A 17,503-nucleotide genomic window follows, 5' to 3' on the forward strand; every position below is an offset into this window, starting at 1 on the left:
CTCACTGAGCTCGAGCTGTTTTGCAAGGAAGAATGGGCAAGAATGTCAGTCTCTCGATGTGCAAAACTGATAGAAACATACCCCAAGCGACTTGCAGCTGTAATTGGAGCAAAAGGTGGCGCTACAAAGTATTAACGCAAGGGGGCCGAATAATATTGCACGCCCCACTTTTCAGTTTTTTATTTGTTAAAAAAGTTTAAATTATCCAATAAATTTTGTTCCACTTCACGATTGTGTCCCACTTGTTGTTGATTCTTGACAAAAAAATTAAAATTTTATATCTTTATGTTTGAAGCCTGAAATGTGGCGAAAGGTTGCAAGGTACAAGGGGGCCGAATACTTTTGCAAGGCACTGTATTTTTTTTCCCTCTTCATTGCACATTTTTGGGCTGGTGCGACTAATACTCAGGTGCGACTTATAGTCTGAAAAATATGGTACTGATTACTGATTATGCCTCAAAAAAGTAATGTACCGTAATTTCCAGAATATAACGCACACTTTTTTCCCCAAAATCAACTTGTAAAATCATGGTGCGCATTATAAACGGGTACATGGATAGAGACAGAAAAATATATGTGATATGTATATAATAATATATATAATAATAATATAAGTGATATGTATATATATATATATATATATATATATATATATATATATATATATATATATATATATATATATATATATATATATATATATATATATATATATATATAAACCGATTTTATTTTATTGACATGGCCACGTTGTGTTGAAGAAACGTATGCAGCGATCCGTTGTCGACACCGCTGGACTGGCCATCGGGCATACCGGGCATTTGCCCAGTGGGCCGATGGCGATTTTGGGCCGGTCTTGAATTTTTTTTTTTTTTCCTAACGGCATTAATCACATTGGTACACAAAACTGGTAGATCGGCCCATCAGTCAAGATTGGTTATGGGCTGGACCAATTACAAACGAGGGCCGATGCCCCCTCCCTCTTGATCAGAGGTATCAGATATACATTAATCAGACATACTGAGAGAGGAGATAAACAAAATGAAAAACTACAAGAAAAGGAAAGGAGGCGCGGAAAAAATTTGAGATAGAAAGAGACAAGCCCTTCATGTGGATGCCGCTAAATGTATTAAAATAACACAGATGTTTGCCAGTGGTGGAGCTTCCTCTTCAGCGACAGCAGCAACCGCAGGTTACAATGGCGGGTGTGGCCGTCAGGTGGATGAGGAGAAGGGGAGGAATGACACGGCGATGTCGTTAACAGCGAGAGCGCGGGGTGCTGTTGCTGTGTGCTGCTAACATGGAAGGATGTGTCTGAGAACTTTTGTACATGTCTTTACATGATCAAACTTAAGTAAATATTCCTTTGTTTAAAGAAAGTTTGTAGTCTTTACTTTGGAATCGCTGCCTTCGCGGCCATTTTCAACGTCACGCGCATGCGCAAACCAGCAAAGTAGCAATTTTTGATGGGTTGCAATATTTGTCAGTACACCGGCGGTCCGAGTGGAGGGGAATCTGAACTTCAGGTAAGAAGTGTTGAACTGCAGTCTATCTGGTTCAGATATGAATTAAGCGCGGGTGTAGTTTATTTTCATTGCGCTCGCTAACTCTTAACACTGCCAGTAGTTATAATTAGGCCGTTAAGCAATTTAGCTAGCTGTGCATGCAAACTAACATGATGGGGTTTCTCTAATGCTGGACGGTTTCTATGATGCTATTCTAGTCGTAATTATGTTAGTGCTTAAGTAACTTTATTTTATTAATTTAGTTAAGTATTATCTCTATTTGTTAGGTAGTTAAAAACTTTATAAGGTCGAGCGGATGCGCCGGCGCGTCCGAGCACATAACTTTTTTTTTTTGTAAGACAACACAGGCAAGATCTAGCCTGGTAGTTTCCATACAAACTTCTGTCAAAAGTGCGAAATCTCAACTATATGACAGTTTATGAGTGGTCTCAATTGGCCAAGTTAAACCATATTTATGATAAGTCGATCACTCCATACTTTTCATGATTATTTGTTTCACCTTTGAAGAGATTGTGCTATACGGTTGTACAAATTCTGTTTTATAATATTTATTTGCACTTTTATTGATGCAGTAAATAAATAGTCTATGAAAAAATCACTAAATCTGTCATTTATTCATTTTAATATATTCATCAATGATCATGTCACACCTTTATTCCGTATTAATCCCTGTCCTAATTTCAGGATCCCATCATACGTTGTACATTGTTCAGGAGGTTAACTAGACCATGCAGCCTTTTGATATCCGCTAAGTATACTGTATAGAATATTGGGACTGGAAGGATGGTGTATGTTTAAGTTTATGTTTAAGTATATATACACCAACAAGACAGTGTGAAAGCATTGTCACAAGAAAGTTTGTTTTCATTCATAGGCTTAATTGTCTTTCCATCAATACCTGGTGGGCCGGTCTCGGCTCAAAATGCCTGGGCCGATTTTTTGTCCCAGTCCAGCCCTGGTTGCCGACCATTATGGTACGTGACGCCACCATTTTGTTTCGGTTATACTTCACTCTGATCGGCCAAATTATTTCGTCTGTGTTAAATTCTGCTTTTTTTCACTCTTCATAAAGCACAGAATTTAGTTTCTTAAACTCATTTGAGTCAACGTTTATTGCAGCTCCGCAACTCGGACCATAACAAACGTAACGACACAGACTTCCTGTGTGTGTCCGTAAACTATATCTGTCCCTCGGGAAACTCAAACCCAAATAACAATCGTTCCTATTGTTACTGTCGCGTCGACAGCGATGAGCTCTCTTGGATTTCCGACTTAAGTTCTCACTTTCATTTTACCGTATCAATCCATGGAAGAAACATTGATTCATCATTATGAAACGAGCAAGTTACTATACAGCAGCCTTTAAAACAGGGGTGGGCAAAAACAGTCCTCGAGGGCCGCAGTGGGTCCTGGTCTTTGTTCCAACTGATTTAGCACACACAGTATAACCAATGAGGTTTCAGTGGAAACAAGAAGCACCTGACTGCAATCAACTAATTGCACTTGTAAGAAACCAGATTGGTGAAAGGCTGTCCTCATGATGGGTATGAGCAAAAACCCGCACCCACTGCGGCCCTTTGTGGAATAGTTTGCCCACTCCTGCTTTAAAAGAAAAGTCACATCTATTTTGTTTTCTCCTAGATTCTGGTAAATTGGAGAAGTTGTCAAATCATATTATTAACGTAAATATTGTCAGTTTATGGTAATGTTTTGAACTACCAATATAGTATGCTTGTGCTGTGTTTCACCAGTCAGTAAAATTACATTTCTGTATCTGTACATGAGCTCTGTTTTCTTGTATTCTTCTATTTATTGGTGCTAAAATTAGGGTGCGCGTTCTAAACAATAATTTCCCCTAGATTTTACAAGTAAATTTGAGGTCCGCATTATACATGGGTGCGCCTTATATTCAGGAAATTACAGCATTTTACTCATAACTTTTTTTTTTTTTTTTTAATCAAAGTAACTAAGTTGCTTTAAAAGTAATTTATCAGTTACTTTTTACCAAATGTTCTCCCTTTGCTGCCTCATCATAAGAAAGAAAAAAGAAAAATGTCATCGCTTGTTATTGCCTTTCGGATAATTGAATTTAAAGGGAAAGATCAGATTTTTTCACATAAGACTTTATCTTCGGGTTAGCGGGGGCTTAAATAGTCGATGGAGTTGATTGCAAACATCATTGACTCGCGCTAGCTTAGCCACTCCGGAGCCCTTATACTAACAAATAACTGACAAAATGCATGGAATTTGTTTAAATCAACTCCACCGTCTAATAAAACACCGCTCGAAGATTAAAGTGCCTGTGACACGAAAAAGCATGTTTATTTCATAATACACGCAGTATTTTATGCCCCTGAATGATATGGGCCGCTTGGATGTGCGTGGAAGCGATCGCTATTTTTATTTAGTTTTTTGAATCCCGCGCCATGAAAATGAGTGACTTCCGGCTTCGGTCTTGCATTGAGGAGGCGGGCGCTGTGACGTGTACGGTAGAAGACGTCCTCTTCACGCTACAGTGTACTGTTGTGTGTGAGGACAAAGGATTCAGCTGATTTTGTAGATTAATATGTTTATTTTTCGCATCACGCCAGCCAAACGGCTGCAGAAAAATCATTCTGTATGAGGGAGAGGCGTATGCGCCTTTTTGGAGTTTCAAAAGGTTCCCATTCACCGTGGATATTTACTGTGGGACCATTGGACTTACGAGGAAGTGAGTAAACATCTTGTTTTGTATTGTGTCAAATACGAATACAGCGATTACAAAGTAAACACTACAAACTTCCTTTAAATGAAGGACTACTTACGTTTGATCATTGATAGGCATGTAAAAAGCTCTCCTAATGCTCATTAGCAGCAGCACGTTAGCTGCACAACAACTCCAGCCACCCTCCTCCGGGGAACGAACTGTAAATTGCTATCCGCCAGGCGGTTTGCCGATCCGCGAAGACAATCGACAACCGGGTCGTCATGTCAAATAATCCAGGATAGTTATGTGTGATTTTACGCTTTGAAGACTTTGAAACATCACTCGGTTCGGGTTAGCATGTCGGCTAGCTGTCACACCTTCTGGTTTGTTTACATTCTCCGAAGCCGGGGAAGGGAAATGACATATGTCCAATTTAGGTGTCATAAAATATCGTTCGGGAGGTGCGACAGTAAAGGTGAAGTCGACAGTTTTGACAATTATGGAGTAATTTTGCCATGTCGTCCTGAATGAATGCATTTTTATTATTTCATATTCCATTCAGCACAAGACTGTTATTTGTCATGGCCATGCCATTTATTTAGCAATTGGGGAAAATACTTGGATAAAAAGAATATCCTGTAAAAATATTGAAGTAAAGAGACAGAAACAAATCGTGACATTTTGCCGCTCTCTTCGTCGCGTTTTCCTCGTTGTGAATAGTTCCCCCTCGACAGGCTGACTGGTCCTTCTCAAGCCATTTATATAGCTATTGGGGAAAAATACTTGGATAAAAAGAATATCCTGTAAAAATATTGGAGTAGAGAGACTGAAACAATGACATTTTGCGGCTTTCTTCGTCGCGTTTTCCTCGTTCTGAATAATTCCCCCTCAATGGGCTGAATAGTAAAATCGATGAGCCCAGTCTACCGCTGACGTCATCCACCTGTTGGGGACGCTAAAGCCCTATAATGGTAGGCGTGGCTAACCGGCAGATTAAAAGACTAATTTCTCGTCATCTGTGCTTTGCTAAATTGTTGTATATAGTCGAATCATCTCAAAATAAGATTCTAATTCACATAATAATGCCATTTAAGACTTTTTTTCTTGTGTCGTATGCTCTTTAAGCCTAATGTAAAAAATTCTGAATTTCGGGTTAGGGTTAACGGCACATCAGTGCCAATGTAAAACAATGCAAATTGACTGCACAACAACACAAAAATGAATTGCATAGTGCAATAAACACAAAGGTCGGGGCAGGGGCGAATGCACGCGCACAACCCGGAAGTACACCGTACACACACGTGGTCAATTTGGCCACAAAACAAGCGCGGCAACTAAGCACTTTACACTCAAGTCGGACTTGCAACACATCCAAAAGATGCTAAACGAACACGCCACCTCACGGCATAAATATGTAACATGAATATGATGTAAAAAATTGTCACCGACTTCGCGAGGACGAGCAGGAGTGGCCGCGCATGTGCTGGCTCCAACCTATCGCTGGAACCCTCCAGAATGAAGAAAAATACTCACGTTCATTCATGGACACACACACACATCAACATTCCCTTGCACATACGTATCAACGAGTGGCTGCACTCGGCTCAAATGTGCACCCGAGCTGGCACACATCAGTCCCAAAACACTTAGCGCGTGTGACTCGAGACCAAAACAGGAAGACCTATGAGCGGTTACCAATGGAAATGAACATGTAGCAGGAATCTTTCTAACATTTTCCTATTCAAAATGCTCTTCGTACATGACTACAATATTCTTCATTCTACATACATTATGAGGCAGTAACAAAATAATAACGCACAGACACTAAGGAAAAATACTTTACTCAGATTAATGGTTTGTAAAAATAAACGCGTTACTCGTTACTGAAAGAAAGTAGTCAGATTACAGTAATGAACGCGTTAGTGATAACACTTCCCAAGCGTCAGTATTTTTTGATGCCACTATTATTTTACAACTTTTGGACATGGTGTTCAGAAGGTCAACAGATTCAAAGGTGTGTTAGGTAGGTTCATGTCTGCATATTGCCCTGTGTCCCAATTTCCAGATTGAGAGGCTGGTGCTCTACTTCAGTCCATGCAGTACAATCTGCCATTAATAGCTCTTTTAGGTTTGACCTACTGTCATGATCTTAGTCTCGCATCAAAATCAAACTTGTCAAAACTGAGATTTCTTTCCTGTGGTCTACAGTAGGTAGCTTCCTCATTTTGTCGTCGCAACAACCTGGGAATAATATACTGTGTCATGCAAAGTGACACACTGCATTTTCAAAGGTAACAGAAGCATGGTGTCAGAGCTCTTCCCCGATATACGTTTCGACAGCTATTTTATTGAGGTCAATTTGCTTTATAACATGTGGAGATTCATGCAGAGTGTAACTTCACAGCGGGGTAAGTGCCCAACGACTGTCACGACACCTCTTAGTTCTTGTACACAAAACCACAGGCATCATTAGAAATGCAACATTTTTAGAAATTCATCTGACACCAGGCAGATAAACATTGCAGACAAACCATTTAAATATTACAAACATTTTTTGATTATGGTGATTGCCTCAAAGCTTATGCAACTTAATTTTAAGGAGCTCAGTTTTATGCCGGACTTGATAGTTTTCCTTTCCTGTTATTTTTTTCTTTTTTATGTTCAGAAAACTGTTTTCCCTTACTCTTCCTTCATTTCTTTTCCTTAGGCACCACAACATAATTCTCGTCATGGGCTGTTTCAGGAGTTAGATTTTTCACATCCGGTTGAAGTCAAATTCCAGAGCAATGTCTGATTTTCACTGGTTAATTTTCATATAACTTTACCGTAAAATATAATTTCATTTAAGTTATTCCTTGGAACATTATCTGTTCAGCTTTCATTCAGAAGGTGGTACCATCACCTTTGATCATGCGCGTAGTATTTTAAGGGGTCACCAAGCATGTTTATTCCTCCCAGAAGAGCTCAGGCCGCGTGTGTAGCGGATCTAGGCTGTTAGATAAACTATACCCTCAAGGTTGACTCAACATAGCGCTGATGAATGGAGGTGCAATGGAGAACAATGCTGATGCAGACTAAAAAAAGAGAAACTGCCCTTGTGAGAGCAGGGTTCTCAACTGACGAAATGAGCATGTTTCTCACCCATTTTAGGCTATTCCCATGTACAACACCGCACCTTCCATTTCTAACAGGCCAGCCGACAAAATTTAACTCGACCATTGTCATAAATAACAATAATAATACATTGTCTGATCTTAAAACCATTCCATTCACATTTGCTAGCAGCTTTCGGTTTTATGTAAAGATTATGCTCTATCAGCTGTCAGTTTAGCTCAGTACTTCTCAAATAGTGGGGCGCGCCCACCCAGGGGGGTGCAGAGCAATGCCAGGGGTGGCGCATGTGACCTCGGGGAACATACTTTTTTTTGCCTACTAGAATAAAGTGTACTTGCACATCCACTCACTGGGTGGCAGTGGCGCTCTCATTTTCAGAGTGTGAGAGTATTTCTGAACGAAGCAAGAGCCCTGAGCAAGAGCACACAGAAAAGAGATATGAAGAGCTGTGCGCCATTTTCGAAAGCCGTTTTCCGGCCATACTCCCGCAGCGACCCACTGTCTTCTCCGGTTCTCACGTGTCCGCCCGAGAAGTGCCATTTTCGGCTTGGGATCATCACGACGACCGCCCTCACCTACGGTTCTCCCTCGGCTGCCGAGAATGCGCTTTTTTCGGGCCGTTTACCTTTTGGCTTTGACTTTTAATACAGTGGGAGATGAGGAAAGACCACTGCTTACTGTGCCTAAAAATGATTATAGCGGACAGCCGGAAGCCAAATCAATTAAGACACCACTAAAAGACATTAGACCTTAATCTCATTGATAAGCCGCTTGATTGTTTTTCAGCGAAAACGTGCTGAATATTGCCAACAATCGTCCCGCTTTGTCAGTGTTATAGCAGTAAACCAGTGAGCACTGTTAGCATGCTCAGTGCAAAGTAACCCCACACCATTGCAAAGGAGGTGATACTGTGAGCAGCGAAAATTAAAAACTGTTCTTCTGTCCAAAGACACTTTTTTCCCCTTCTATTCAGTTTTGTTTTTTCCCTCCTATTCAGTTTTGTTTTTTCCCTCAATTTTTTTGGCATATTGTCCTCATGAGTTAATGTTTCTAATCAATTTAAATTTGTTATTATTTACTGATTTTATTACATTTTCTTTTTCAGTATCAAATGGTAAAACATGTACCTTGAGTGTATTTTTACAGTTTGTATGTGACTTTTTTTTTTAACTCAGGCAAATTGATGTGCAATCTTTTTTGGTGGATTGGTTTGATGAGAAGCTTCCTATGTGGATGACACCCATGCGTGCCAGTCCTCTCTAGTGTGTGCTGTATTTTACGAGACAACAGAAACAGTCACCCCAGTTTGGCTTTCTGGCTTTTCTTGAGTCAACTGCAGAGAACCTGGCAATTCATGGTGATTTTTTATTTTATCAAAGTGTTAAGTTCCTTGGACGGCCATCAAAGATAATTGTATTTCCATCTTTATATATCCATGCCACTTTTGCTAGTGTTTTGACAAGAAAACAATTAGTTTTTTATTTTTTTTTTGTAGCCCTCACCCTTTCTGTGTAAAAACATATCCTGAGATCTTGAGACATTTCTCATCCAAGTGGTGCCATTTCTGATAGAACGAATTGTTATGGGTTTTCCCACATTAATCCCTTTTAAACCCTTTTATAATTGCCGGTTTGCCCAATACCTGTTTAATGAATAAATAAATGAATCTGTGGTTTAAATCTTCTTTGAGACAATTTGGTCTGTTTTTGCCCAAATGCTTTCAAGGAGGTGTATCATTTGTGTTCGATGATTTCAGAGATTTTCTTTCTTGAAAGTGCATATTACCTAATCTTGGTGAAAATCAATGCCCACATTTGCTGGATTATTTTGCAGCATAGTTTTATGTTCAAAATGTTTCTGAAAGGAAAATAAAGGTTTTCTGAAATATCAATTGAGGTGTACTGGATTATGATATGCACTGTAAATATGTACATGTATACGTATAAACATACTGTACATACTTGATTGAAGGTTTTTCGACTCTTTCTTATTCAACAGAATGGTGAAAAGTTTCAGTATTTTGATCGTAGGTGAAAACACACAGCCTCACTCTAAACAATTTTCATAAATTGAGAACCTTGTAAGAGTTTTAAACAGGAACAACTCTGTAGGGTAACGCCAATGTCAGTGACACTATATCCTGGCATTGAAGGAGAAAGACCTCTGGATGGAAGCCCACTGGCTGGCAAAAACCTCGACGAAGAGCAAGGTGGTCAGTACACAGCAGCTGGCTGTAGGTCAAGGCCATGCTACCATAAATGGGACTGACTTGGCCAGGATGGCGGATGGGCATCTGTGCCGAATACCATGTGCTTTCAGGCTAGTGTCTTCTTTGACCACAGCAAAGACAAAGGCATGTACAACTCCAGAACTAAATGTCTGATTTAACACTGTTCAATAGTTGTTTGACAGAACATGGATAGGGTTGGGTACTCCGTGAAAAAAATGGGACACCTCATTGGTAGAGCTGGCTGGCCCGGTAACTGTCACCCTTTAATTAATTTTTTGTTTAAGAAAAGTGATTTTTTTTTGGTTCTAATTATAAAAAAATCACTCAAACCTGGATTAATTAGGTACAAATTTGAGTTATATAAGCACATGGAAAAACAACAATTATTAGCAATTTATTTTTAATACAAAATATACTAGAATTAAATCTGTCCTGCTAAATTTAAATTGTATGATTTAATGCTTAAGGTCCTGAGCATCTATGGCTAGGTTCATACCACAGGTCTTAATGCACAAATCTTTGATTTTTTGTTTTTGTTTTCTTTAGTCGTTTTCCCGACTCGAGAGAGGCATTAACTTGACGGTCTGAACGGGACCAGACGCATTGAAGTGGACCATTTCAAATCTGATCTAGGTCACTTTTGTATGAGGTTAAAATCCGATCCGGGCCATATTTTTCTAGGATATGGCTGCTGTCTGAACTCTTAAGTCTCCCAAATTGGAATTCATGCAGCAATTACAGCAAAGAGTGAGCGAGACAAGCAGGACGTCAACAATGGAGCTGTGCATTAGCATTATTGCCTAGCTTGAAGTCGGACTTTGGAAGGTGGATGGTTTAACCACTGTCCAAAAAAAAAAAAAAACGTTTACATGGCGAAGAGTCAGGGCAAACTCACCGTATGTGTGTGTGTCATCGTGCATTCTATCAATCCAAATAAACTTTGAATATAAGACTAAACGGGGATTATTTATGTCTGTTATTTCTGTCCTCTGTTTGGAAATCAAAATATGATCACCCTGGAATGACGTAGAGCCAGCATGTGTAGTCATTTATTTTAATGCTTCTGTGCAGGTGGGTCAGTGTGCTAAGCGCATGTCAGACTTTGAGTTAGTGCACATGCGTAATACATGAACGGGCTGAAATGGAAAAAGGCAGTCTGAACGGCTACGCCCAAAAAAACAGATATGAAGAAAAAACAGAATTATGCATGAAGACCTATGTGTCCTATGTGTCTTGGCCTATGTGTGTGTGTGTGGGTGTTTTTTTTCTTTTTAAATCTATATATATATATTTTTACCATTTAGGTGTGTTCAAAGTCCCCTCAGCAATAACATTTTTGCAAATGATCACTCCTAATATAATGAATTTGACAGAACACAAAAATACAATACAATTCCTAAAAATAGAGTACACAGAAATGAAGAAAACTCACTTCACTCATACCTTTATCTACCATACTCTTATGTTGTCTTCCATTAGCGACAGTCCTCGACCAATGAGATGGGCGTGATTTCGTTTTGTCATTGTTGCGTCAGCTCATTGCATAGCCTCATTTTCCATTGCATAATTCTTGTAAAGCACCATACCAGTTTTCGTTCGTTCTACAAGTAAGACACTATTTTCGTGTTTGATGATTAAAAGGGACAAAGTGTGTCCCTTGAAAGCTCGATAAGGGACGCTTATTTTTGTTTCTGAATACTGGATGATTCCTTATTTCAAGAGACAGCTGGCAACCCTAAACAAGTATGACTGCTAGCATAATATTAAGGGTCCAGTGTTGGTCACGTTACTTTAAAAAAGTAATTAGTTATAGTAGGGATGTCCCGATCCAGGTTTTTGCACTTCTGATCCAATACCGATATTGTTTTGCACTTCCGATCCGATACCGATACTGGCCGATAACGATACCGGCCTATCTGAACTTGTGTTAAAGTTTAAAGTTATTTAGCCTCCTTACTTAGTTGTCAGACTCATGTTGAAAAGAGTTTTAGTACTATTAATAACAACTAGCCAGCTGAATTAAGTGAGTTTGAATAATACACAATGGTTGGTAACAAGAAACTGACCTGTTTATTCAGTGAAAAACACAAAACATTATAAATAACAAACAGAAATGGCATAGTCAGTCAGTAAAACGTGCAAATAATATTGTAAACTGTCTTAAACAAGCAAAACACACAAACAACCTCAGTGCAAAATCCCATAACCCCCCCAAGCTATTAGATCCTTTTAATGTTTCGTGCATTAGTTGCAATAATTGTATAAAAAGCCTCTCAGGTTTAATTAAACTACTATTTCAGTATCAACTTAACATTTTAAAACAGTAAATAAAATACTCAAGGCCCCATTCTGTATCAGCAGCTTTAAACTAAATTCAATTCATTTAATTTTGCGAATCAACTGTTAAAGTTGTTAAAATTGCTCCCGTTATTCCATAATTTCCCTTCTATCTACTTTCGACATGTGAAGGTTTTAAAACTGTTTTGAAGATAGATTCAAGTCAAGACTTTGCCGATTTAGGAGCATTTTAGATAAAAAGTTAATTAGGTTCGCTTGGAAGGTTCACAACAGCCTACTAGGGAAGTCTCCTGCTTTAAGATAACGGCCGTTTACTAACGCATCTAGTTTTCCATACTTCAATGTTGCTGACGCAGTCGAGTCTGTCGTTTTGCATCTAGTTCTACATACATATGGTATCTATTATCTACAGTTAAACGATGTTGACGTAGTTTGTAGCGGCTGTCAGCAGCAGTCAAGTATTCTTGTTTTTTTTATCCAGCGGCATGAGCTGAGCTAAAGCCGTGAGTTGAGCATTGGCATTACCCGGGTCTATGACAAGCATGACGTTTACTCTCGGGACGCAATGCGGTCCGTTTCTCATTGCGTCCCGAAGACCGCGCTGTGTATTAGTTCCACTTTACTCGACATATTTCAATAATCAGAATTTGGATGTTTGTGAATCGTTCTCGAATCTTCCACGGCCGAATCGCTCAAGGATGTAATGACGGCTGGGCATGTTGTACCGTGGTTCTAAGTGTTGGATGGTGCGTCTTTACTCACGAGACATAATGGCTCGTCATCCAGAATGAATTCTTCGACTCTTGTTATTCCCTGGGCTTTGGGACTGTCGAGTGCCAGTTTGTCGTGCATAGCAAAAGTTTCTGCCAGTGTTAGTTGCGTAGGACCTTTCTTATTGTCTTTGGTTTTCTTAACAAACTCCTTATATTGTTTGTGATGGTATTTCGTGAAATGCTTGATTAGGTTGGTTGAATTAAAACTTCTTACAGCTTTACCACCACGCTTGACTTTATTGTGGCATATGTTGCGCTCTGCCTCTTCGTCTTTAAGGTGAAATGATCCCACACAGCTGACATTTTTACCGATAAAGTCTGTCAGTAAATTGGGAGACGGTAATGTAGTGTGTTACAGGTGTGCCGTAAAATGCGGACCGGATTTTAGGGAAACCGAAGCAAAAACTGGAATGAATTAAGTAAATCGGGGCGCTGGAAAACCTGACCGGACTTCAAAAAAAACTGGATCAGAAGTCTGGATCGGAATTTTTCTGTGTCGGCCGATCCGATACAGATGCGCATTTTTTTGCCCATATCAGCGTCCGATCCGATCCGATCCGATCCAAATATCGGATCGGGACATCTCTAGTTATAGTTACTCACTGCTTCTTCCAAAAAGTAACTGAGTTGGAAACTGAATTACTCTATAGTAAAAGTAACTAGTTACCAGGGAAAGTAACTATTTCCGTTACTTTAAAAAGAAGTTGTTGTGTGTCAAAGAATTTGAAATTTTCTGAGCAGTATTCGAGTCAGTTGAACAAAGAAGAACAGACAGGTGGTTGTGTTATTGAACCTTGTAATATTTATTGCACCTCACCAGCAACAGATTTATCCTACACTTGAAGTGCAACAAAAATAAACAAATTTGAATTGCTTACCACAGATGTCGACAAAAGCTTTGCCCCGGGACATAAATTACACTTTACATGCACGTTCTTTCCTTTAATTTCGACCAACTTGAAATAGAGTTTATATCTCCCCCTCGTAAAGGACAAATTTTCCTCTGAATGCTCTGCGATCATATCCCTCTGCATCTGTTTTGCGTTCGTGTGTTTGCCGAACGCGCTGTTCCGGTTTGTGTGTGAAAACACCGGCTCTGAAGTTTGCTTAAAAAAAAAAAAAAAAAAAAAAAAACTTCATTAACAACAAATGCACATATACAAACATAGGGCGAGACAATTCACTTATAAAAAAACGGCTCTGAAGTACGTGCGCTATTAGGCTCGAGCGTTCACAGAAAGGGGGATCACGTGAGATTTGACAACAACGCAGCCATATTGGAAGCAGGTCTGGCTCGCGGGACATTAAACTTTAACTTTCCAGTTCGATAAAGAGACAAACTCATTACTAAGGCGAAGAACAGATATGTGATCAAACTTAAGGATGTGAACAATGTTGACCCTTACGAGCAAGCCGAAGACAAATGGAGTAAATATGTCGACAGGCTTCCACAATTACGTGAAATGGACATTCTGCTGTATTTATTGTTTGGTGTATGTTACTAAACTCATCAGCAATTCCGAAATTACAAATCGCTACAAAGCTACGAACAGTTTTGCTGTGGATGGGTGCAGGACCTGCACATTATGGTCGTATCAAACGGCAACTCCATCGTTCTTGCAAAGGTAGGCTATGTGTGTTTACTATTTTCATTGCCATGAACCTGAACGCACCCCAAGTCTTGGATGACAAATAAACAGAGCAGAGTAGACCTTCTACGGCTGGTGGTTCCTTCAATTTATTCAAAGTAAGTAACGCACCACTTTTGACCGTCAGTAACGGTAACAGCGTTGTAACGGTGGAAAAAAATAATTAGTTAGATTACCCCGTTACTGAAAAAATATAACGCCGTTATGTAACGGCGTTATTTATAACAGTGTTATTCCCAACTCTGTAAGGGTCACAATATATTTTATACTGCACTAACAGTTGCAAGTTTTATTGTCATAAAGCATTAGTAGAATGATACAAATTCAATGTCAGAAGTTACAAGTAACTGAGTCAGCAGTGATCAAGTGTAACATTGATTTTGTATTTATTTGAGCCATCTAAATCTAGACCAGCACAGAGAAGCACTTTATAACAGGCTTTGGTAATTTCATGGACACACACAGGCCTGCTCTTAGTGAAGTAGGTGGCATGCACTGGATAGGGGAGTGAACACTGTCTACTCTTTTGCAATAAAAATTGTTTTATTTCCATTTTCTATGGCAATGGCGTACGTGTTGGTACAACTTGACCTCTACCTCATGGGAAAAGAAATTAGTTTGCACAGGGAAAGGTTGACTCACACTTAGTAAAATGATGACCAAGCAAATCTGGGCTGATCACATTAATTTGGCAAGGGATATCTGTACAGCGAAATGGGAACTTGGAGATAGTCTTGAGCACAAGATGACCAAATGCCAAATTGTTTACCAGAGCAATGGAACCAATACACCACCTCACACATGGACACGAGTGATCTGGGTGGAAGGCAGTCTCCAATTGCCTATTTCAGTGTTGAAATTTCCCTGTGCAAATTCATGTAATCTGCTTTTTAACTCTGCTAGTCATTCCTCATACCAATCTCATAAACCTTCCAATAAGCAAACCAGTTCCTCCTCATTACACCACTTGTCTACCTGATATGAGTTTTTACGACGGGATAAAATACACACAGAAACAGCTTGATTGTTTCAAAGGGAATTGAAAGAATCTTGCTTATTGGTCTGAAAAATTAACAGGTCTAAAACAAAACCTAGTGTGGAACAATGGTCTAGAATTAAACTGTGTACGAAGCCTTCAGTCATTTCTCCCGGACTCTAAATTTAATCAGAACTATTATACTACTATATTTGTTATGGTTTAAAAGTGCATTTTTATGTTTTGTCTTGTAAAGCACAATGTCCTTAGAGAGCAAATTACTGTCTCTTATTACAACATCACTTTCTCATCTCTGTCTTTTTAACTGTCCGTCAAACTCCAATCTCCCTTTCGCCTTCAATTTCCATCCCTTCCCATTCCCTTGTTTCTTCATTACCAGACCTGTCACAGCTGTCTGTTATGTCATTCACACTTTGTTGACAACACAGCCTCAAATTTGGCTCTCCTTCTTTACCTTACCCCAGTTTCTCTCTCACGTGTGTGCACTTTCTATCTATCAGCTGAGAATGGTACCCTAGGGCCAGCAAATCAAATCCTATAAAGATTTGCTCAGCAATAGGTTTGAACATGGTTTTGATACGAAAGGATTGGCATGTAACCAGACCCTGTGATTTACAGTAGTAATATAGGACAGCCACTTTTTTACCTGCAGACACTCTAGGTCAGGGGTGGGAAAAATATTCCACAAAGCCGCAGTGGGTGTGGGTTTCTGTTCCAACCCATCAAGAGGAAACCTTTTCACCAATCTGGTGTCTTGCAAGTGCAATCAGTTGTTGTTACATTTTGACTGAAATATATTCAAGCTCCAGCTGAATGGATAACATCTAATTTCGGAGAGTTTGATGCCTGCTGTGACGTTAAACGCACTAATGAAACTCAGCACATCCTCAGACATGCTTTTTAGCTCCTTCCCTGGCCCGCCTGGGCCACCGCCCAAAACTCTGCTAACAGGATAAAGTTAAGGATTGATGTTGGTTAGCAAAGTCCTTTTTTCAGACAGGTCATTATTCTGATGATTTATAATGAGATATAATATAATAATATGAAATTGCACGGCAGTTCTGATTGAGTCAACCCCCTCAAACTTCAATTCCTTTAATGTGCCAGAACCCATAAGAGAGGAGGTGGCGATGCCAGTCTGATCAGGGACAGTTTTCAGTGCACGAACATGTCATGGGGTCAGTTTGATTCCTTTGAATATATTGTCTTTCACCCTAAAAGCCCTTGCTGAGCTGCCTTGGTAACAATTTACACACCACCCAAATATAATACAATGTTTTTTGATGAGTTTACCAAAATATTGTCGTCTGTCTGCATTGACTTTGTGTTGTTTTAATATGTGACTTTAACATCCATGTTGATAATCCTGAAGAAGGATGTGCTAGAGAGCTTTTAAATATTTTGGATACATTTGGTTTATCTCAGCATACAATCTCACAGTTCCAACACATAACAGAGGGCACATACTGGACTTAATAAAATCCAAAGGTCTTAACATTTTTGAGGTTACAGTGAATGACATTGCTCTTTCTGATCACTCCTGCATTCGGTTTAAAATGACCACCCCTGTCCAACCTCTGAAAAGGGAAACAGGTGATTAGGAAGCGTTACATAAATGATTACACTTGTGCGTTATTCACTCAGGCCTATTTATCACCATTAACCCTTACAACAGCTCCAGTGGAAGAACTTGTAAATATTTTCAGTTCCAGCGTGATGAATGTAATTGACACTATTGCCCCAATTAAGACAAAAACTTTGTCAAGAAAGAAGAGGTCACCTGGCCTGGAGAAATGCCACGCTAGCTTTAAAACAAAAGCAAGACAAACAGAACACAGATGGCGAAAAAACAAACTCCTGTTTTTTTTTTTTTTTTAATGATATCTACAAAGAGCGTCTTCACAAATACAACCAGGAACTGAAAAATGCTAGAGTCATATTTTTCATAGATCATTAGCAGAAACATCAACAATACCCGCACACTATTTTCTGTTGTTGACAAACTGACATACCCACAAGCATCAGTACCTCAGGAATTGGCACCTGATGTGTCCTGTAATAATTTCGCAGCATTATTTACATGCAAGGCACTAAACATTAGACAGACTGTGTGCAACTCCAGATTACCAATAACCAAATGTTCCCCATGTCAATTTTAGACAGTTTAGCCTCTTGGACTATATCACTTTAACAGAAATTGTGTCAAAATTAAAGCCCACAACATGCTGCC

The sequence above is a fragment of the Corythoichthys intestinalis genome, chromosome 6, assembly GCF_030265065.1.
Source record: "Corythoichthys intestinalis isolate RoL2023-P3 chromosome 6, ASM3026506v1, whole genome shotgun sequence".
In the NCBI taxonomy this organism is placed as follows: domain Eukaryota; kingdom Metazoa; phylum Chordata; class Actinopteri; order Syngnathiformes; family Syngnathidae; genus Corythoichthys; species Corythoichthys intestinalis.